Raw genomic sequence first — 23,629 nt, forward strand, 5'->3', positions numbered from 1 at the left:
AGGGAATACCCCAAAGGCTATTTAGATTAAAGATCTTGCTGTAGCTTGCAATTAAACCACACGATGCACCATTTTGCTTCCAAATATCCAGCATACGCTTCCTTAAATTATTTCTAGTATAGCATGTTGCCCTTAGATGTTCATTGCCTTTCTGTATTAGGAAATGCAGCTTGTAGCGTATCCTATTAATTAATTAACAGCTTATCAATTAACTACTTTGTAAGAGGAAATACATTCACAGCCCCTTTTAATTGGCATGTATGTCCTCCAGTTTAATACAAAGAAAATAAACCCCAGGTGCTTTGTGTCTTGAACTATAAATACAGAGACTAAACACTAGGCTTGTTCAAGCCCTCAGCTGCACGGCCTGGTCTTTCCCACCAACAGTGAACGGATCTCTGGACTTGTGGCTAGACTCTCGTCTCCACATGATACCTATCTACGGGACCTTTACCTTTCTTCATATGCCTTATTTCACACCAAGGCAAAGGAATGGGGACCAGATTTCCATGTATAGTGTGAGGATGACCTTTCTGAGTTTTGATACGGGAAGCTGATGACATTGTCCTGAAATACCTTTTTTTTTTTCATTTTTTAATTTTTCTTCAGAATTACATCTATATCCAATGATGGCATCGTGTGATAGGAAAGGGAGTCTTGGACTAACTTAGGAGAGTAGCAAATAGGAGAAATCATCACAGCTGAGTAGTAAACAGTTAAAATCTGGAGCCCAAACACCCTGACGACAAAGTGTATGCCATGTGTGCCAGGTGCGACACAGCCCCACCTCACCGCCCGTTAAGGGTTGAACTTTCCGAATTAGACTTATATGAGATAAGAGCTACTTGAGTAACACACCAAACAATGATCAAGATGGGAAACCCGTCTTCACTGCAGGGAATTAGCTTTAATCAATCAGTATGCCTATGGAATGCTCAACAGCAAATGCTAAAGCAGAATATGCTGTTGGTGCTTTACTCTAAAGATGGGTGAGAAAGAAATCTGGGGGTCAGGGGCACCTGGGTGGCTCAGTGGCTGAGTGTCTGCCTTTGGCCCAAGTCATGATTCCGGGGTCCTGGGATCGAGTCCCATGTCGGGCTCCCCGCAGGGAGCCTGCTTCTCCTTCTGCCCGTGTCTCTGCTTCTTTCCCGATATCTTTCATGAATAAATAAATAAAATCTTTTTTAAAAAAGAAATCAGGAGGTCATAACATGAAGAGTTGGCACATCAAGTATAGTTGCAGGCAGATGGAAGTCGGTTGTGTAATCTCAGTGCACTGAATGGATCAGAAAGGACAGGCTGTGAACTTGGTGAGACTCATGGGTGTACTTTGGAATCTGCCTTGGGTTGACTATCCTATTGCATGTTAACAGATACTGGGGGATTGGAAGAAATAGGATTCTGAAGCATTCATATTCAGACCTCTTGGCTTGACTTTATAGAGCTGGTCATTTTTGAGCAAAATATATAGATTAAAACTGTACCAAATATAGTTCTGGGATTCAAGAGAGTGTTGAGAATTTAAGGTTTAGGTTATTACAGCCAACAAACCAAGATAACCTATAAAAATATATTTATTTCTTCCCCAAGTTCATAATTTTAAGAACATGAGCTACAATTTTATAAAACAAGCACTTTCTTGACCCCCAGTCTCTGAATTCTCTCACATCTGGAGTCTTTATATCACATTTTCTCACCCGTAATCATATGTTTAATACACCCGCAACTATCCAAATACTTGAGGAAAGGAACATATGCTTCTGAGCTTATGAGTACATGGTGATTGTGCCGTACAAGACAGGTGCTTCTTGCACTGTGATAGATTCTCCAGTTCACGTAGGGGTCTCATCACTAAATTAAGAAACAGCGAGACACATTTTAGACCATTTACTGTATTTGGAATAGAATTATTCTTCACTGTACTGAGAACAGTAATAAATAACATGTATATCTAGAACAGTCTTGTGCTGTGTGGTGACATCAGTGTCCTAACTGGACCAGCGCTACTGCATATTTTTAGGCATTGCTGTCAATAAGCTAGCCTCCAAGTCTGACATTTCAACTGTCCTGGCAGTTCTATCTTTCTACCCAAGTAAGCATCATATTCACTTATAACAAACATACTATGTGATACACATACTGGTACTTAGAATATAGCAGGCAAGTCAAAATAGGATAAATGGGAGAAATCAAGATTCATTACTTCACTTGTAGAGAACACTCAGCAAGGTGAGAATTTGCTACTCAAGGTACTTAGTGTCAAGACAATTAAATTATCTGCTAGATCATATGGGATGATTTGCTGGACTAAGGAGGATGGCATACGAAGGTCCTACCCGCTTTGCAGAACTGCGCTCTGTGAACAGGGGTCTGATGTGAGTGCCACCAGGAAGATTCCACATTCTTCCCCTGGTCCTGGAAATGAGAAGATTCTCAGACCCAAGGCATTGAAAATGAAGGGTGTCTTTGAAGAAAGACCTTTCAGTAACATCACGAAAATAAATGATCCTTTCTCAGACGGACCTGCAGCCATTTTTCAGAGAAACTATAGGCATCTTTGGACACTGGCTTCCCCTAGTTCCTGAGAATCCAGAATATCATTTGCCTACTGGATAAAGTGTGGTCTTATGGGGAGGGGGGTTTGTGACACATTAGGTCAACGAGGCCTTAAAATCTCCCTATGTATCCCCAAAATTCCTAAGGGTAGAGGTGAAAAATACATATTCAATAATTGGCAGGATCTGCATCTTAGATCCATAAATGAATTAGCCCCACAGTCAACCAAAAACATGTGGTATTGCTGGAGAAATCACACATGATAGTGTCATCAACAAAGTCTCAAAATTTGCAGTGATGGGATTCTCATCCTGTCCCCTTTCATTCACTGGTGTGACAAGTAGGCAAGACAGGGCGCTTGGAGAATAGTGATGACACAGTAAGCTTAAGCCAGGGGCACAGTGTTCTATTCAAGCAACTCAACACAGCTCCAAGCACAGGGAATTGGATTTTTAACCCAATAAAAGAGAAGACCATGATAGTTTCCCTTCCTATACTGGGAATCACAATATATCTTCACCATCTTGTCTCAGGTTAAATTAATTTTTCATTTTTACAGGAAACAGAATCATCTTGCCGCCCTGCAGGACATTAGGCTGACCACTGCAGCAATGGCAACAACTCGAAGGACCTAAAAGTACGGGAAGTACTCATTCTAGATTTCTTGGCAAGACGGAGTTTCACCAAAGACCGGCAGACAAATGTAGAGAAAGATACAGGGGCCCATGCCTTCCAAAGTTACATAGGGTCTAATTGTCTGGGACCTTCTAGGTTTTGTCTAGCAACAGAGGGCTCGATGCTTTACTCTGTACTCACTGCTTTCTCTTTTTTGGTTCTTCTGTTACTGGGGCAGCAGGCCAAGCAGGGTGTATGGTGTTGGCTGAGGGGATCAATTCTGATTATTAAGGAGTATAGCAAGGAAGTGAGGAAGAAAAGTTAAAGGGAGAAGGGGATTTCTGGGCACCTTTCAATCATGCCAGGTTCACTGGTGACAGTAAAGGAAGACCAGAGCCACCACATTCAACAGACACTCAGGACCCACCTGTCTCAGTAAACAGATCTGGGGCCATCTTCCAAGGTGCATAATTGACTCTCCTGAGTCTGGCTCATCTGGGCCACCGGGCAGGAGGGACATCACGAATATCAGTGCAAGCAAGGGGAGCAGACCATTTATCTGTACTTCTCTTCCTTGCTTTGTCACACACGTTTTATAAAATGTCATTAATTTTCTCTTTTATCTCTTTGTCACATGATTTTATGATATTGGTGGTCTAGAGTGCACAAAATATTGATGCTGAATTGGGGCAGAAGACAGCAGGAGTGTACACCCACTTAGAGCACCTGGGCCAGGAACTGACATAAAAGTCAGGGCCATTGCTTCCTTAGGAAGCAGAACATTCTTGATCATGAGATAATTCCACCAGAAAGCACACGTGCTTTACAGGGATATGTGCTGATACTGGGCAGCAAAAGATAGAAATAGTGGATGTTTGTTCCATTTCTATTTTTCCTCGAGAAATTTCCTTCTCTATGAGTCTTGCCCAAGGGTGGGATGATGATGGCCGTGGACTTAGCTTCCCGGGTGAGGAGGCAGGTGTAGAACGTGGAGAAGGCAGTAGGGTTGTGCTGGGTGAACTGCTCAGCTGTGCCATCTGCTGAGCCTTCTCTCCTTGTTCCCCACTCTTGGGTATTCAGAGAAATCCCAAAATCTTGTCAATAAATCCCCTTTTCTGTTTCAGTGAGCCAATAGGTTTCCTTTTCTAGAACCAGAGAACTCTGACTGACACAGCACACAAACACAAGACACAAAGACACGTGCACACACACAAACACTCCAAGGCACTCCTGTAAGGCAGGAGCCATGCTCGGGTTCAGAGGCTGGCCAGGGTTTTACCTATCCACATGGCCTTATTATCATTGCTCCACAACCACCACCCCAAATCCTGGCTTATTTGCTCCCTGGGCACTACCCCTCTCACTTATTAAGACACCACTTACCTTCCACGTGGGGTGGCCCTTCACCCCAAATCCCATGACATTTTGGCTCTGAAAATTGTTCCTCTCTCAGCTGCATATGTCACGTCCACCAGGCTCAGGACAGGGGATAGAGTGGTCCAGAATCTAAACCATATCGGGAATGAACCAAGTAAGTAAGCTCATAAAAACCCAGCTCTTCTTGGCTCGGGAAGCTCCCAGGCCTTTTATGATATCAAGCTGGAGGAGACTTTATGAGGAAACACATCTGAACAACATATCTTTGACGTGTGGTCTTCTAAATTTGTGATAATGGACAATTTCTACTTTATCTACTAATACTCGACACAGCAGGAGTTCTGTTTCCCAATTATGTAGTAAAATGCCTCTGTCTTCCACCTCATTCTACTCCTGAAATATACACAGACGCCATCCAAGCAGCACGGGGCCTGGGCTCCCAGATCGAATGTGCCCTTTAACATAGTTCCCAGGAGATCTGTATGTTCAGGAAAGTTTGAGGAACAGTGGACAAGACTATGGCTTTCCAACAGAAATGCAGTGTGAGCCTGATGTACAATTAAAAACTTCCAGTAGCAGGATGCCTGGGTGGCTCTGTGGTTGACTCAGGGCATGATCTTGGGATCCTGGGATTGAGTCGCACACAGGGCTCCCTACAGGGAGCCTCCTTCTCCCTCTGCTTATGTCTCTGCCTCCTTCTCTGTGTCTCTCATGAATAAATAAATAAAATCACTCAGCATGAATAAGTCAATCGGAGAAGGACAAACATTATATGTTCTCATTCATTTGGGGAATATAAATAATAGTGAAAGGGAATAGAAGGGAAAGGAGAAGAAATGGTAGGAAATATCAGAAAGGGAGACAGAACATAAAGACTCCTAACTCTGAGAAACGAACTAGGGGTGGTGGAAGGGGAGGAGGGTGGGGGGGTGGGGGTGACTGGGTGACGGGCACTGAGGGGGGCACTTGACGGGATGAGCACTGGGTGTTATTCTGTATGTTGGCAAATTGAACACCAATAAAAAATAAATTTATTAGTAAATAAATAAATAAATAAATAAATAAATAAATAAATAAATAAAATCTTAAAAAAATATAAAAACTTCTAGTAGCTACATACAAAGAGAAAACAGAAACAGGTGAAATTAACTTTAATAATAGATTTTATTTAATCCAATATCTAGAATATTATTTCAAAATATAATCAACATAAAATACATTCAGATATCTTTTTTTTTACATTCAGATATCTTAATACTTTGTGTATAATTCTATTGTTTGAGATGTAGTTGGCACATTACATTAATTTTAGGTATACAACATAACAATTCGATATTTGTATGTATTATGAGATAATCAACACAACAAGTCTGATTAACATCTATCACTATAATTACAAAACCCTTACATATTTTTTAGCTGGTATGTGTCCTATCATTACAGTGCATCACACTTCAAAACAGCTAATTTCCAAGTGCTCAGTTACCCTATGTGGCTGGTGACCACCCGTAGAGTTCCCAGATAGAATGCACCCATTCCCTCCTCCATCTTTGGGCGAGGCTAGGTCTGTCAGAAATCACCCAATGGAGAGTAACTGAGCAATGCCTGGATGAAGGCCTGCACGATAATGTTAATAACCAAAGACTCCATATTCGCATATGGATACAAATATTAGTAAATATTCACTGATTAACGATGACCGGATATTTGCTCAGTCCTGGGACAGGCTGTCCCTCACCACTGGTCCCATAGAACCTCCTTGGTCCCCCCTTCTCTTCTGTTGGCTCCCATGTGGGTGTATTGTTGTTGTTATGTAACACTATGGCTTGTGTTCTATTTGGATGCCGTGAGTTGTAAGTAACAGATGGGTGTGGGATATTCGGCAGTTCAGGGGTTTCCGAAACTCAGTCCCTTCCATTTATTCTGGCCCCTCCTTGCATTTCCAGTTCCTTGAGTGACCTGCTATCCAGTACTTGCCACATGGCTGTCCCAGGCTGCCTTCCATGTCCTGCATATCAGGTCCTGAGTTTCTATTGAACTGTCCCCGCCATCCCCTCACTAGCCTTACACAAGTCCAGTGTGGACAGCAACATATATTATGTTTTCTTCTATCTCTTTTACCAATGTAAATTTCCAAGACCTCTCCCTACAACATTGTTGTGATTGATGATGAGGTTTACAGTAGGGTGGCTCAGATGTGCTTCTTCAGCACTATTTCTGAACATATGCATTCATGAGCAGAGCTGTTTTTTTTTTTCCTTGAACCTGCTTTCCGTCTCCCCAGAAGAGAATTTCAAAGACTGGGGATGAATGCCACCTTGTTTTATGGAAGCCATGACGAGTGGAGGATTTACGTTATATGGTAGTCTATTTTAAGCAACAGACTAACTTACACGATTGGAATCTCATTTCCTGAATGCAATTACTTTCCAACTAGAAATAAAAGCATAAACAGATATTAGAATTATAGGAAATTAGAAGTAAAAAGGCCATGTTAGAGATTATCAATGTTACAGTTTAAGACACTGAAATCTATAGAGGTAGTGACTGATGCATAATCAATGTTGAGAGAGAGAGACACACACAGAGGGAGAGAGAGGGAAAGGCACAGAAAGAGGGAGGAGGAGAAGGAAGGGGACAGAGAGACATTCACAGGGCAAACCAAGCCTCGCTCACTGTGGGTGGGGATGGGCTGCATGAATGAACCTGTTCGTCCCTTCACTAAAGTCATACTATCTTAAAGACATCTAAGAATATTTGGTTAGCAGGAAATCAAAGATGTATCTATTCATGGGCCTATAGAGCTCAAATTGAGACATGAACTCAAACCTGAATAAATTTGTCTATACCAAGGATTTCAAGCTAGGTTTGAAACATCTCACAGAGTTTGCTGTGTCCCTTTGACTGGGTCCAATACAGCAGGAGAGAGGGCACTGCCATCCCAGGACTTCATGAAATATTTTCCATACATTATTTCATTTAATTTGAAAGTCAGAAAATATATTTGTGAAGTAATATGAGTGACTTAATGAATACCCAAACTTAACATGTTCAAAAAGCTCTGCTCCCTTTTATCAGAACCACAATCATCCCAGATTTTTATCCTGCCTAAGACAAGGCTTAAATCATTTGAGATATATTTGGGATACTTTCAGGTTTTCTGGTATATCTTACATAATTTCTCCAGTGCAGGAAATCTTCATTCTTAGAAGATGAATTTGTAGGCAGAGCCAAAATCACTCAAAAAGCTAGTAAACCAATAAATAAAGTAAATGCTGTGTTGTCAACACTTTTGATATGAAAACCCAATGTGGTTAGAAGGTTAACAGGGTACTTTTTAAAGGGGTAATGTCTACAATGGTCTTAGAGAGAAGTTTACACTGTTGACCAAAGCCACATGAATGCACATAGCCATGAAAAATATGGCCATAGTAAACACCAGAGTCCATGTGAACCCACTCACTGAGGTCTTCAGACTTCCTTTTGGCCCTCAGGTGTATGGAATGCTAGAGCAGCTTGAGCAAGTCTGAGAGTGTCAAAGGAGTCCGAGGTGAGAAGCTTAAGGCAGAGCCCACATGCAGACAGAGAGAGACATACACATGTTGGGACAAGTGTTCAGGCCTCAGTGTCCAGACATGATCAAGCATCAGCTGGTGCCCTGCCTGCAGCCAACAATGAGTGGGCAGAGGTGAGAAGCCACCAGGACAGTCCTGTGCCACAAGATCTCCATGGAGTACAAGCAGATCTTCCTTCTTTAGCAGGTTCTCCTGGGGCCTGACCCCTCTACCAGCCCTGCTCTGGGGCCCAGCATGATTGGGAACTGCTACCCAGCAGGGAAGGGACTCCAGTCAGGGGCAGGAGGGGACAACAGACACCCGAGAGCTAAGATAAAGGGCCTGCAGAACAAATGAGCAGGAGGGGGCCTGAGGGAAGAACAAGAGAGTCACCACCTGGTTTCATAACGGAGGCAGTTTGGAGAGATAAAATATACACTTTATATATAAAATTCGGTGCGTATTCCTAAGGGATCTTAAATCAATTTCTTATTTTACTTTTCAAGTTGCGCATTTACTGTTATCAATTAGAAAACACAGATAAGCAATAAGAGTAAAGAAATATCACGTGAAGTTCCATGAACCAGCTTTAATGCAATTCATGTTATGCTGCATGGACTGAGACATCTTCTGAACATTGTGTTCTATCAGTTAACCCAAAAGACTGGTTGTAAAACAATAAAATCCATTCATCTAGCAGCTTCTGTTCTTTAAAAAAAAAAAAAAAAAAAAGTAAGGCAACTCTCTTTATACTTTAAGAATCCCTATGGTGGTATTCTCCAACCTGCAGTCCTTGGTTATCAAAGATGAGGAGAGCTGCACCTCATGTAGTCCCTCAACAATCACTGCAAAAGTTGGTGATGGAAGATTTGTAGGGCTTTTGAGGTAAGAGGATCCTGGAAGATCCTGTAGCGCAGGCTGATTTATCTTTACAGCTGAGGAGACAGAGGCCCCAGGAAACTAAGTGTTACCTACTAAGGTAACTAAGGCCTACTAAGACCTCTTCAGTAGCTGGAGTGGCAGCCCAGACATTAGACGAGTTAATTATTTATATGCAGTCTAAAAATCACAAGAGAGATAAGATAGTCTTAAGAATGTCTACCATTTTGACCAAGATTTTATATTTTTACATTCGACTTTGTGCTAGAGATCCTAACTGTTTTGTGGGCTGGACAAAAGAAGAAAAGAGGGAATTTCACTATATATAGATATTATTTAATGTAGACGTGTAATAGCATATATAGAAAACCCTAGGCAATCTACAACTTTTGAACTATAAGGAAGTGAAGCACAATTTCTGAAGACTGGATTATCACTCCCTGTCGCCTCTCTCTACTTGGTCCCTCTGGCCCCTGCTGCCCCTGGACATAGTCTGTGTTCCTCAGCCACACAGTCTGAGTCTGAGCATTGGCTTCTTAGCACTGAGACTCTAGGCAAGTTACTTATCCATCCCATGTTTTCATCTACAGAATGAGCAAAATAGTTATATCTGATTCATAAGATTGTTCTGAGGATTCAGAGAATTTATTCATTTGAAATGTGGAAAACTTTCGGGCACAATTTACTGGCACACAGTACTTGTTCCATCACTACTGGAAGATATTACTGCATAGTTGCTATAAATAACAATAATGATTTCCTCCAGGGATGAATGCAAAGGGGGAAGGGAATGAGAATTTGTAGGGAACCAAAGAATATTTATGTTCAATATGATATTTAATTTTTTAAAAATGTGGTCTGCAAACCATGAAATATTATTCAGCCATGAAAAAGGATGCTTTCTTTTTTCTTCTTTCTTTCTTTTTCTTTTCTTTTTTCTTTCTTTCTTTCTTTCTTTCTTTCTTTCTTTCTTTCTCTCTCTCTCTCTCTCTCTCTCTCTCTCTCTCTCTCTCTCTCTCTCTTTCACCATTTGTGACAACATGGGTGCACCTAGAAGGCATTATGCTAAGTGGAATAGATCAGATGGAGAAAGAAAAGTACTATATGATTTAACTCACATGTAGAATCTAAAACACAAAGCAAATGAATAAATAAACAAAAAGTAGAATCAGACCTATAAATACAGAGAACAAACTGACAGTTGCCATGGGGGATGAGGGGGAGGAGGAAGGTCAAAATGAGGAAGGGCAGTGGAAGGGTCAGGACTCCAGTGGGGGAAGTGAATAAATCACAGGGCTGGAAGACACAGCACAGGAAAAACAATAGATGGTCCCAAAACAGTGTTGTGTGGGGACAGGTGGTGGCTACACTTGTGATAAGCACAGATAAGGTACAGGGAAATTGAATCACAATGGGGTACTCCTGAAACTAATGTAACATTGGGTGTCAACTATACTCAAATAAAAAAATGATGAATGCAGAAATTTTAAAAAAATTAAAATCCAAAATAACAATATATTAACATTAGGCAATCTTCGTTAATGTACGCTCAGTGTCATAAGCTATTCCTTTACTTTCCTGTATATCTGAATTAGCTCACATTTCAAAATATGTCTAATTTTTGCCAGCATAGTCTAATACCATATTCTTTCTATCTTTATTCCCTCCATACATAACAACATTGACAATAGGTGTTTTTTTTGACTTTGTATTTTAAATTATGACGTAAAATACAAGTATAAGAACATGATACGAAACAGATGTAGAGCTTATTGAATGATTACAAAGCAAAAAGTCTATTGATCTCCATCCATGTCAGATCTCTATCCATGTCAGAAAGTAGGACTTTTCTAGCATTGCCTACCCCCTTGCCAATCACCACCCTCAAGCTAACCACTGTCACATAGAGCTTCCCACGATTTTCCAGACCTCATACACATGGTTCAGGTCACTGTGTTCATCTGTCCTATTCACTTCCTGCAAGTTGTCTCTGGATTATGAGGCTCGAACAGAATCAGGCTCTGTGCCTATGGCAAGCCTTTAGTGGGGTTATGGGTTTCCACAAGGAAATACATAATTTCTGGCCATAGTTTTGTGATGTTATTACATCATAGTCAGTGATGCTCAAAGACTAGATACAGTGTAGGTTGCAACATGATGATATTCTGATTATGTAATTTATTGTTTCCTAGATGAGATGAAATATTTTTGTAAGGAGAAGCTTCCCTTCACCTACTCTTTGGTCTCTTGATAAACTTCATATAGGAAAAGAAGCATAAGTGATTTGACTTTATTTTTTTTTTTACTTTGTCAAGATAACTATTTGTTCCCTATCATCTTTTAAAGGGACCAATTAGGTTTGTTTAAATTTCCTCTTAACACACAAATTTAAATATACTCAGTAGGTTTTCATGCATTATAATTGCTATCCTTCTTGAAGCTCAGACTATAAGCTTAAAGCTTGTTACTCATCTTTTGCCAGTGGGAGCCTCTTCAAATTGAACCTTGAGTCTTTTCAATATGAATCTTAGAGTCTTTCATAGTTTTCTTTCTGTCTGGTATGTCAAGATGTTCCAGATTCATTTTGTACCTTTCTTTGTCCATTTTTCTGAGAAGCTCTGGTTTCTTTTACCAGGAAATATGTTTAGACCAGCATCTGGATGCTAGAGATGATCTTTGCCCTTGGACTGGTATTGTTTCTAGATCAGCATCTGGATGCTAGGGATGACCTTTACTATTAGATGGATATTTTTTCTAGGCTACATCAGTGAATACATAGCTAGGAGAGCAAAGAACTCATGAGTTTATACTGATACAATTCAAATTCATGACTATAGGTTCTCTATTTTGTCTTTTATATATCACATCTCCCATCTCTAGCTTCTTTCTTCTACATCAAATATGCATCAAGAACTGAGCCAATGATTGAATTAAAATATAATTATTTCCTTTTTTCTTTCTACCCCAAAACATATTAGTTTCAAAATATCAATATCAATATTACCACCAACAATTACTGAAAGTGTAACAATTATTTTTACAGCTAGTTGTCTCATCCCCTCTCAATTTTTTTATGGTTGAACTACAAATACATTCTCGAAGGATATAGCCATTAACAATTATACTCACTCCCTATTAATTCTTCTTCAGGGTTATTTCTTCAAGGAACCACACATGACGTGATCACTACTGCTTAAATGTGTCCAGTCGTTCTGGTTTATCAATACTTGTTTTCTCATAGACTCCTGAAGCACAATTCCAGAGAACACCACCCCTAAGTTCTCAAGAGTCTTTTTTGCTGGATACAAAAATTCTTGGTTCGTATTTCCTCAAGTGTGTTAAAAATTTCACTCCATTTTTAGGTACATATTGCCCTTAAGTAAACCTGACAGCATTATCCCCATCTCCACATTTCCCCCATTTCCATGGTCTACCCTCCTACCCATCTTCCCAGGTGCATCTGGATGAAACAATTTCCCCAATTCCTCATGTTTCCTTTGAACTTCCCATTGCTCTTTGCCTTGACTAAAAGCTGGCCCTCACTGTGGACAGTCTTTCTTCTCCCACCCTCTCAAGTGGACATGTCTCAGCAACCAGCACCAATGAGGTACCCCGTGTGCTTACCCCCCATGCACAGAAATAGGTAAGGACTGATGAGCATGTGTTCATTGAATAAATGAGCAATGAGTACCTGTGGCAAGCAAAATTTAAGTGCTTAGGGAAACTAAAACAAATAAAACAAAAGTAGGGTGAGGAGAAATAATTTCAGAGCAAGAACAGTCCCTGACATTGATAACTGGGACTTGGTTTATGAGTGATCACATTGTGCCACATCCTGATGCAAGGTCATCCTTGGAAAAAGAGGAATCCAAAAAAAGTGTTTGTTTTTTATCAGTATATTTTAGAATCCTAATTTTAATTCCACTTCATCTTAATTAATTCACCTTTTTTTTTCACCTCTGGGTTCTCAGTCTTTGAAGAAAACAAGGAAGAAAGTGAAATCTTTGTAAACACAGGCTTATCCATCCTTCAAGGACCTGGACAAATTTCATGAAGGTCTCCATGACCTTCTCCTTCTCTTGCTATCTTTTGGGGACATATCTTGGTTTAACACTTTCCAAAGACCACTCTGTACTAGCATGATTTCACAGGTGCCTGGTTTCCCACAGGGTGGGAGTGCTTTATCCTTGAATCCTTTATAAATCCAAGAATAGTCCATTACATAAAATAAATATTAAGGATATATTGAATTGAAGAACATTTTCATCCAAATAATTGTTCACGTTATCATTAGAAAATGAAATATATTAGAAGAAGTGTAGTGCACTGGTGGGAAGATTTGGAATTTTGACTTCATAAATATATAGGCACATTTTAAAAATTGTGTAAGAATACATAGAGATCCTCTTTAGATACTCAACAACTCGGAAACAAGAGGGAATATTTCGTCAGGATTAGGAGATGTAACACAGATTTTGGGGGGAAACACATTACTCTTTTGAAAACAGAAGTAACATACCAGTCCTCTACCCTCCACTGGGACACAGTTATATAATTATCTCCTGAGGATTCACTTGCCTGAAAGGGAGGTCTAAACATTTTATAAAAATAAAACCAAAGCAGTTGAGAGCACCAAAGGAACATTGTAAAAAAAATAAAGGGAAAAGGGTTTTTTTTTTAATCCTAAAAAAGTTTATTATTAATCCTGGATAATATTATTTTGCTGATGTTCATCTCTCATAAATTATTATTTTGATGGGTATTTGATCAATTAGGGGTGTAATGAATAAATAAAAACTTACAGCACATCAAAAATTAATTGAAGAAAAGGCTTCGGAATAAAAATATTGTGATTCATATATATTCAGTATATTCACATACAGAGATGCCTCCTTACAGTCTGTGTCGCCATACACAGGCCCTATTCCCTTTTCCATAATTCTCTTCAGTAGGTTTGATAAATTTTGCTGAAGGGGGTTGGGAAGAGGGATGGAATTCACCCTTAACCATGCTATATCTTTTTTTTTAAGGTAGATTTGTCTTATTCTTAGCAACTTCTGTTGATATTTAGACTTTATATATTGTAGCTAAAGCATAAACTGATACTGTTCCAGGTATATTAATAATTACTTTTCTCTGATTCTTGAATTTTATGATGTAGATCAATAAATATAAACTCGGTTTTCCAGGTTTCCTCATTTTTTTCAATAATTTCCACTATGTTCAGTAAATTTCTAAATCATATTGATGGGTTTTCTTTCTTTCTTTCTTTTTTTTTTTTACAGATTTTATTCATTTATTTATTTGAGAGGGAGAGAGAGAACGTGAGCATGAACAGGGGGCGGAGCAGAGGGAAAGGGAGAAGCAGACTCCCCTTTGAGCAGAGAATCTGAGTCTGATGTCAGACTCAATCCCAGGACCCTGAGATCATGACCTGAGCCAAAATCAAGAGTCCGACACCCAACCGACTGAGTCACCCAGGAGCGCCATATTGATGGGTTTTCGTCTTATATAACTTTTTCTATAAAATCTGGAATCACCAAATATGAATATTAACACTGGTTTTTGTGTTATGCCCACAGTTACTGCACCAAAGTCTTAAAATCATGGAGACTTCAGCTCACATTGATGTAGCCTTCTGCCTAACATGGAGAGACTCTCCTAAATATTTCATGCCTAGTGATTTTACAATCATATGTTAATCTTGCCCTTATTCCTCAGGATCTGGGCTGGAGCCTGCCCCACATCAGAGCTGGACAGCATTTCTTGACTACTAAGCAGAGTGTGCTCCCCTGGGTCTGTGTCTCCTTGCTTGTCTCCTCCTTTCCGACCGGAGCAAAATGAATTTTTCTTTTCGTCACAATATTCTTGCTGTTAATAAATTACCTTTTGTGCTTTCTAAAGCCCTGGTGTTTCCTCCTGTGGCTTCAGGGCTTCACTGCCCAGCCTGCATCTGCTCCTTGTCATGCTCACCAGCCTCCCCCGAGGGCTCCTTCCCTGCTCATCCCTAGCCTTTCCTAGCACTTATTATACTTCTTTAGGTTCTTTCTCTACCAGACAGTTTACACCGTGCCTCCTGTCTTTGATTTTTATGACTACACTGTGTGCTTTCTACATGTTTGCTCCTTCAAAGAAAGCCTAACCCCAAGGCATACATCACTTTCTGTAAAGAATAATAGGAAAGAAAATACAACAGGTATGTTTCCTTTCTTCCCTACATATAATTTGTTCTCTGCTAACCAATGGATGCCCAAATTCCCATCTCTGTTCCTGTCTCCACTGTGACAGGTGGCCCCAGTAGAGGACAGAGCCTGTCCTGGAAGGCTCAGGATGTTGGTCACCGGTGCTGCCTGTCTGTAACAGCCAGCGTAGAGCACTGTACTTGTCCACGCAGCTAGGTACTAGGGGATGGGTGCTGTCAGAGAGGGAGCCGTGGACTGCTTCTGTGGTCTTGATGATTTGGGGTCAGATGCACTGGGCACAAATAGTCTCTCTCTGTGTCTAAGCAACTAAGAAAGGAATTCTGAAACGGTCTTTATTTCCATTGCTTCTACTCCATTTTATTTTCCAGGTTGTTGCTCATTAAATATTTGCACCTGTATGTTTTTAATAATAATAATAGCAGTAATAATATTACATACCCAAGGCGGTCCTCCACCCTCTTGTTTTCCCGTGATCCATCCCCGTGCCTGAAGGATCGTTGTTTGATCTCAATGAGGGGACAGTTTCAACACCATCAGTGAGAGTTCCACTGAGCGGCTATTACCAGAAAAAGGCCAGGAGATGGGATCAGGGCCATGCTAAAGAGAAGAAAGCACTTCCCAATTTGTATAAATTTGTAGGTGGGTATAAAAGCAATCTGGCAAAGTTGTCCTTTCCCAGCCAAGGCTTCTACCAAATGTAACTGACAGTATCAATTGATCGATCCAGCTAATGTGCTATATATTTAGATAAGATCTGGACAAACAATAGTAGCAACCATTTATAGAACGAATTTCAGTACTGCACACTCTAGGGGGTGCTTTACATACGCTTACGACCTCCTCCTCCTCTCACAAAGCCTCCAGGTAGAGCCATATTGTCGGCCAGATGAGCGCGCAGAAACAACGAAGCAACATAAGATGTGAACGAGGTCACAGACTGATAACTTGGTCTGAAACCAGCTCCATACAGACTCAGTTGCTTTGGTCCATATTTTTCCAAGATGAGATTGACAGACTAAACTTTTAGTATTCAGGATATTTCTGAATATATCAGTAAATGTCCATTTACCCAATTAAAAACCAGAGCTCTATTAAATTATTCATTCCAGAAAATGGCCATGCTTATTTACAAAGCAATTCTTTAAAGAATTAAAAAAAATATTTTTGTGTATCGTCATGTTGAAATTACCCTTTGGTAGTCAACATCATTATTGTTGCAGAAAGTTTTCAGCTCACTTACTCTGCGTGTGTTTGCACATAGGTGTGTGTGTGCAAGTGTCCATATGTGTGTGTGTATTTGCAAACTTTTTCTGTTTCTGTTGTGCAATATCATCATGTGTTTGGACAGAAATATGAATTATATGTGTATACGCCACAACCAATTCCAGATGCATGTCTCTTCCATAGGTTTCTCAATTTAGTACAAGTTCTACTTCCATGTTGCTGGGGTCCCTCAAAAGTGCCTTATTTCGTTGCAACAGTTTATGCCCAATGTTAAACTTCTTCACCACTTGCCCAGAGTCTCCAGTCATGTCAGATCTCTCACCTTCTGATGCAAAAAAAGACAGCTGATTCTCGGATTTAGCCCAGTTCTTTATCTGCAGCACTGAAGGCAGGAACTAGAACTGGCTCCTTTAGCTGTTGGCCACGTTTGCCTTCAGCCTGGGATCCAGCGCAGTGGCAGTGGGCACCACACTTCCTACACGCTGCACATAGGGACTTGGACTCCAGACTAGGGCTGATTTATAGGGACGCTTTATAGGGTGTAAAGGAAATGTCCTGCCTCCCTTGGTCCTGTGAGAAGGTGTCTTCTACAATCGCATGTGTGAGTCACCACCGTAGGCAGCCTTCATTTCCACCACGATGTGGAGACAAGGGTGTCTCAGGTGCAGGGGGCCAGGGGACACAGGTGTATGCAGTGTGGGCTGGAAACGTGGAAAGAAAGGGGCCTCTGAGCCAATGGGCAGACCTGAAGAGGCTCAGGACCGACAGGCAGACCTGGGAAGGCTAGCAGAGTGGCTGATAGATTTGCCTCAGCTGTAAGGTCCTGGTTCCAACGTCCATTAGCAGTTGTACAAATTGTTCACATTAGAGAAGCTGGGGCACGTGTATGGAGACTCCACACAACTTCCACAGCAGTCTGCAGGGCCTCCAGGGGCCCGCAGCATGAAGACATCTCCAGCCACTGCCCGCACCGCGGGGTCAGCTGACCCCACCCTCCCTGTCTGGGAGCTCTTTGTTTTATCCAAGGCCCTGCTGAGCCTGAGAGGAGCGCTTCTTTCTCTCATCCTTAGAAAGGGTGGACCACAGAGAAGTGGGTTATAGCAGGTCAGCTTTCAGGTGTAACCCTGTGTGAACACGAGAACTCTGTGTGCTGCGTTTGTGGACACTGCCTGGGGAGGCAGGTGGAAGCCCAAGCTACAAGGTGGGTGTCTCCCCAGTCCGTGTGGCGTCTGCGAATGCAGGGTGCAAGCACCACCTCCCGAGAGAAGACCACCCAGAACAGCGGGTGGAGCACAGGGGCGCAGGTGGAGCTTAGCCAGGGCGGTCCGGGGCGCATGGGTCCTTTCAGGCTCGGCAAGTGCCTAGGCGGGCGGTGCCAGGACCACAGGCCTCCTCCTTCCAAGGCGCCCGCACGGTGGGCACAGGCCAGGCTGAGGGGACCCGCGTCCGCCCTCTTCCTGTTCGCTGTGGATGAAAAGGAAAACCAAGGAACAGAGGGATTGTTCAAGGGAGTCGGAGGCATCAAAGCGCTCTCCGGCTGCTCTTTCGGGCTTAGTCTCGTCAATGCCTTTGCTCTCGGCTCGTGGGCCGGGCCCTGGTCAGACACAGACGCCAGGGGTCTGTTCTCCGCTGCACAGTCTGGGGACGAGAGGAGGTGGTAGCAGTCAGCCCGACGCCCCCGCATCGAGCCCCACACAGCCTGGCTAGGGGGGCTCTCACACGGCTGCCCCAGAGAGGCCTAGCTTGTGGCCGCACGGCCCTGTCTACACCACCTGGGCTGCCCCGAGGCCCAGGCCAGCCCGCGCCCCCACTCCAGCGGGGGGTTTGGCGACCTCCTCCCCCGTGGGAGAGGGGGAGCTCGGTGACCCCGGGACTGGGGCCTGTGTGCACCCTCGGCCCCCCAACAGCAAGGGTGGGAACCAGCGATGCACTTGGCTGAGACCGTGGACCAGAGCATCCAAGACACGGGCCGCGGGCATTACCACTTCCAGTTGGAGAGTCCTGGTTAAAGAGGTGAGTCACCTGAAGGAGTACCGCAGTCATCTCGAATCCTCGGGGAAGGGCCTCCCGAGGCAGTTGGTTCTCCCCCTCAGAGGTGGCCCCTCCTGAGAGCAGACGCCTCCGCCCGTGGCTCCGCGGCTCCCGCACCGCCAACCTTCAACCTTGGCGGCTACCACCAAGCTCCGATGCTCCCTTCTAGGCTTCCAGCCCACACTCTGTGACAAACCTAATGGAAAATAACACAAACCAAAGCCCCGGGCCCTGTGAGAACCCCCATACTTGGACACCCACATTTACTCAGCCTCCTCCCACTCCCACGTCTCCCATCGCCCCATTGTGCTCAAGTGGGCGGATTTCGTATCTCAACAGTTTAGATGTAACTTTCCACAATGTTGCACTCTACTCCTTTCTGATTACGTTATTTCACAAGTAATTTCACCTTTTATCAGTGCCTTAGACCATCAAGACAGGGTTGCATTGTGCTTTAATATTGTATAATGATAGCAAACACTATCGATTGCTCATTATCTGCCAGGAACTGAACTAAGTACCTCATACTAATGAGATAATGTATTGCTCTGAAAACCTTAGGAAATCATAGATACTACTATTATCCAGTTTTGCATACAAAGAAACTGAAGCTTAGTTGGAATGCTGTTTGCCAAAAAGCCTACAACTGGTGAGCACTTACCCGGAAACTGAACTTAGATCTACCGATCTCTAGCAACAGGCTGGCATGATCTCAGGCTCCACCATAGTATATAAAATTAGCTGCATGTATGCTAAGTTCCTCCAGGCTGGATATTATGTGGAGTTCTGTTGCCTTTTTTTTTTTTAAATAATAAACTTTTTAGTACAGAGAGTTCCTACCTACCCCCTTCCAGATTCTTCTGCTGTTAGCATTTCTCTTCCTGTGGTAGATTTGTCACAAATAACGAACCAATGTTGATATTTCACTATTGACTGAAGGCCATACTTTCTTCCTCTGTCCTTAGTTTTCCCCCAACTGCTCTTCCTGATCCCATCCAGGGTCCCCTGACACCTTTGCTGCCATGTCTTCCGAGGATGCTCCTGCAGTGAAAATTTCTCAGACTTTGTTTTTGATGACCTTGATGGTTTTGAGGAGTACTGGTCAGATACTGTGTAGAGTGCTCCTCCATCTGAATCAGTGTGGTGCTTCTCTCCTGGGCAGACTGGATAATGTGTCCCTGGGAGGGAGGCCCCATCGTCACCAGCCTGTATCAAGCGCCCCTGCTGTCTACGTGATTTATAGCTATCAGTGTTGACCTTGACCACCAGCTGAGATCAGGCTAATGGAGCTCTCCAAGGAAAGGTACTTCCAGCTCTTTCCATCCCATCCTCCTTGGAAGGAAGTTGCCACACACAGCCCACACGTAAGGCTGGAGGCCTCTGCTCCACCTAACTTGAGAGTCGACTGTCTACATAATGTATTTGAAATCTTCTGCATGGGAGGAGACCTGTTTCTTCTCTTCCATTCACTTATTTAATCTCTTATTTATACAAATGTGAACTCATTGGTAATTACTTTGCATCTAGGGCTTTAATCTAATACTATGTTATTTATTTTGTTGCTCACATTTTTTCCTCTTTGGCCATTAGGGCTTTTCCAGGGTGGCTCCTGTGTCCCTCTGACATGTCCTCATAACTGTGATACTTGAGCACTTCCTTTCTTTCTGGAACTATAAGATGTTCCAGGCTCATCTTATCTATTTCCTACCTATTTCTAGAATCAGTCATTTCTCCCAAGCAACCCTCATTCCTTTTACAGGAGAAGAGTATCAAAAACCAAGATCTGCCCTCTGAGTGAGCTTGTTGCTCCCGGCCATCACTGCTTCCCGGCCCCTCAGAAGACGGAGCTAGGAAGCATATGTAGGTACCTCACCTGCCAGACACACACACATCCAGTTATTTCTCCATCTATCTGTCTGTTTCTACATTAAGCTAAACCTGAGGTCACACTGCTGTCCCCAAATCTAAGTCAGCACCATGCAGCTCATTCCAGCCCGTCTTCCTTTCCATCACAGGATGTGTCTTCTGTCCTGTGTCTTATGAGCAACGTAGGTCTCCCCTCTTAGAAGACTTCCCAAAGCAGTTCACTTCTCCTCTTACCATCTATGCAGCTTTAGAATAATATGACAAGTTTTGTTTGAATTGTGGGCCAAATAAAAGAAGCTTACTCCAAGTGAGAGTTTTAAAGGCCCTCCATGCTTATAGCTTCCAGGTAAGATGTTTTACTGTCTCGTGGGGCCATTAAGAGGAGACTTTGATGCCTGCCATCTGTCCTCAGCTTGGTTCTAAACAAGTGAAGGGGGTGGATGGCTTGGTGCAGTTAGGCTGTCTACAGTGCTATGTGTGAGTTTCCCTGTAAGTAATAGTGAGTTTTTACTATCAGAGGCTCTCTTGTGTTTCCCAGGTTTCTTATTTAAGTATGAGATTATCCCTCTTCAGTACTCCTTAGGATCATTTCCTCAGAATTTACAGACATGAATGAATATGTGGTCAGCCTGTTATGATTGGTTTATTATTTATATTATGACCAACATAAAGACCATAGAGATCTTTTGTCTAAATCTTTACATGGTCTTTTATTTTTATTTTTTCCCACATGGTCTTTATTACTTATAGATGATCCCCTAAACCATCTCAAAAGTATCTGAAGAGTTTCTAAATCCTTGTGAGGTGGAGAACACCTCAGGGAAACATAGTAAGAGCTCACCTGAAGCCAGCAGATTCTAGGACCACGGGAAGTGGCAGACTGTCTGATGGAGGAGGCAGAGAGCAGGGGGTCCTGGGGCCAAGGGGTGGCCAGAGTCCAAGGACTTTGGGTACAGCCTAGAAGAGGGCTCCTTTCCTGAGGATGAAATACCATTTGTCAGACTATTATAGATGATGATATTTTCAGGTGAGTCATATTTTAAACATTCGGCCCCTTTCTCTGCATACTCATTTGGCAACTGTCCTGGTTGCACCGCCATATGAATGCTGCTCTCTAACCTCATATACAAGCCTCACAGATTTATGTGGGAGTTGTTCTCTTCTTCAGCAAGTGCTCAATGTTTGCTCCTTTGTGTACTGAGTAGGCAGGAGGAGCTGAGGGCAAGGGCAGGAGGAAAGGGTGTGAGAATGTGTATTCTATACTTGGTAAATAACACTGGACTCCCACTGAACATGACAGATCATTGCTTCCTCTCCAAGCCCACAAGGGTGATGGAAATGAGATTACGGGGAAGCATGAACCCAATGAAATAAGACCATCAAAACAGAAGGAAAGGTGACAGCAACAAAATCTCAGAAGCAGAAAGCCTGTGGATGGATGACAACTGTCCCCGCACCACTGCCTGTGCAGGAAGCCTGGAGGCAGGCAGATTTGGACCACAGGGTCCCAGGAGTGCTGGGGAATTAAGAGGTCGTGTGCCCTCAAAAGCCAGGGTGGAGGTGGGTGGAGATATCAGAAGAACCGTTTGAAGGTCTGTTCCAGAGGCAGCCATGTTCCTTGCAGACCCATTTCCTCACCTTATAAGGTGGACGGCAGCTGACAGTCTCTGAGCCCGGGACCTGTGCCTTGGAGAGACGGAATCACGGAGTGGGAGGACCAGGTGCACAGCTGCCGTGTGTGGGAGACGTTGAGGAGGAGGCCACACACCGAGCGTGGATCCCCTGCCTTCCTCCCTAGACTCGTGGCAAATGGGCTTGAACACCACAGGGAGAATTCTGAAGCTGTTTCTTCCAAGAATGAGACTCTCTAGACAAAAATGTACTAGAACTACATCTGGAGCTTCCCTGGTGAAGTAGCTCAGTCAGACCACCTCCCAGAGAAGCTTAGGCATTGACAAGCACATGCGTTTACACAGAGCCTCAAACCAGCTTTTGAGGGGAAGGATTTCCAGATGTCTGAGAACAGCCTCAAAGAAGATAAACAGACATGAAACCAAATAACAGAAAAGAAAATCTCAGAAACTTGTGGGAAACAAAAGTTAGCAATGAAAAGTATTTTTAAAAATGACATTTTGGGGACAGTAGTAGAAGATAAAACATACCAAAAATAAGAATGAAAATTTATATGAAAAGGAGGGAAATTCAGAGAACCGGAAAGATTCTTTGCATATTGAAACCTGACGGCACGCACCGCAAGTCCAATGGAAGGATTGGCAGAAAGTCTTGTGAGAATTCCTAGGAAGTAGAACAACGAAAACAAAAGATAAAAAGCAGAAGAAAAAGAGAGAAGACTGTTAAGAGGATCCATACCTGAAGGCCAGCGTCGGATTAACAGAAAGAAGAAAAGAGAATGAAGAAATCATTGAAGAAGCAAACTGGAAATAGACCCACAGCCGAAGGACACCAGTTTGCAGATCAAAGAGCTGCACTCAAGGCCCAAATTATGGCCGGAAAGGAGCCCACGTCAAGACACATAATCCTGAATTCTGAAGCTCATGAGAAAGGTGGGGCGAGACCAATAAAAAGCCTGAGGAACCAAAAGTCCAAGGAGCTTTAATGCGTGTGAGTAGGCAAGATGAGGTACTTGGAAGATTCCGAGGGAAAGTGGCTTCCAACCTGGAGTTCCATCCAGTAAGCTAATAATAAAGCATGAGAGGAAGAAGAAGAAAGTTGTATAGACGAAGTGTGGGGGAGCCCATTAACCACGTCCCATCCCCCCCATTTCTTCGTCAGCAGAATCACAGATTTGCTCGGGACAGGGAAGAGCACCGAAAGCAACCTCGGCATCTAGGGGTGCTCCCAGCACATGAATCTGCCCGTCAGAGGCGTGCAGAATTCTGCGGCAGAGTCTTTGTTCCCTTCCAAAGGAAGGACAGAGACGTGCAAGGGAAAAAAAGCCTCAGTTCCTTCTTTCTGGAACACGGACGTGAGGTCGGAAGCAAAGTCCCGGATGATATAATGAAATCATGGGATGGATGCGACACTTGATGACAGCAGAGGCCACATCAGACCTGAGTGTCCTTCACACTCCCTGCCACGGGAACGTTGAGAAGAAACCCTAAACTCTGCCATAAGAGTCGTGTGTTCTGCTACACGCAGCCAGGTGCGACATAGATACATATATGTCAATAATTAGCCTCTCGTGCGTTCCTTCTCATGAAGATGCTAAAGGATGTGCTGCCTTTCAATTCAGACGCTAGACCAGAAGAGCAAAAAGGTGTGGGACTCAGCTCAGGGCACACGTAAGGGATTTTCCAACACAAT

This window comes from Canis lupus, chromosome 17 (genome assembly GCF_011100685.1).
Source record: "Canis lupus familiaris isolate Mischka breed German Shepherd chromosome 17, alternate assembly UU_Cfam_GSD_1.0, whole genome shotgun sequence".
NCBI classification, from domain to species: domain Eukaryota; kingdom Metazoa; phylum Chordata; class Mammalia; order Carnivora; family Canidae; genus Canis; species Canis lupus.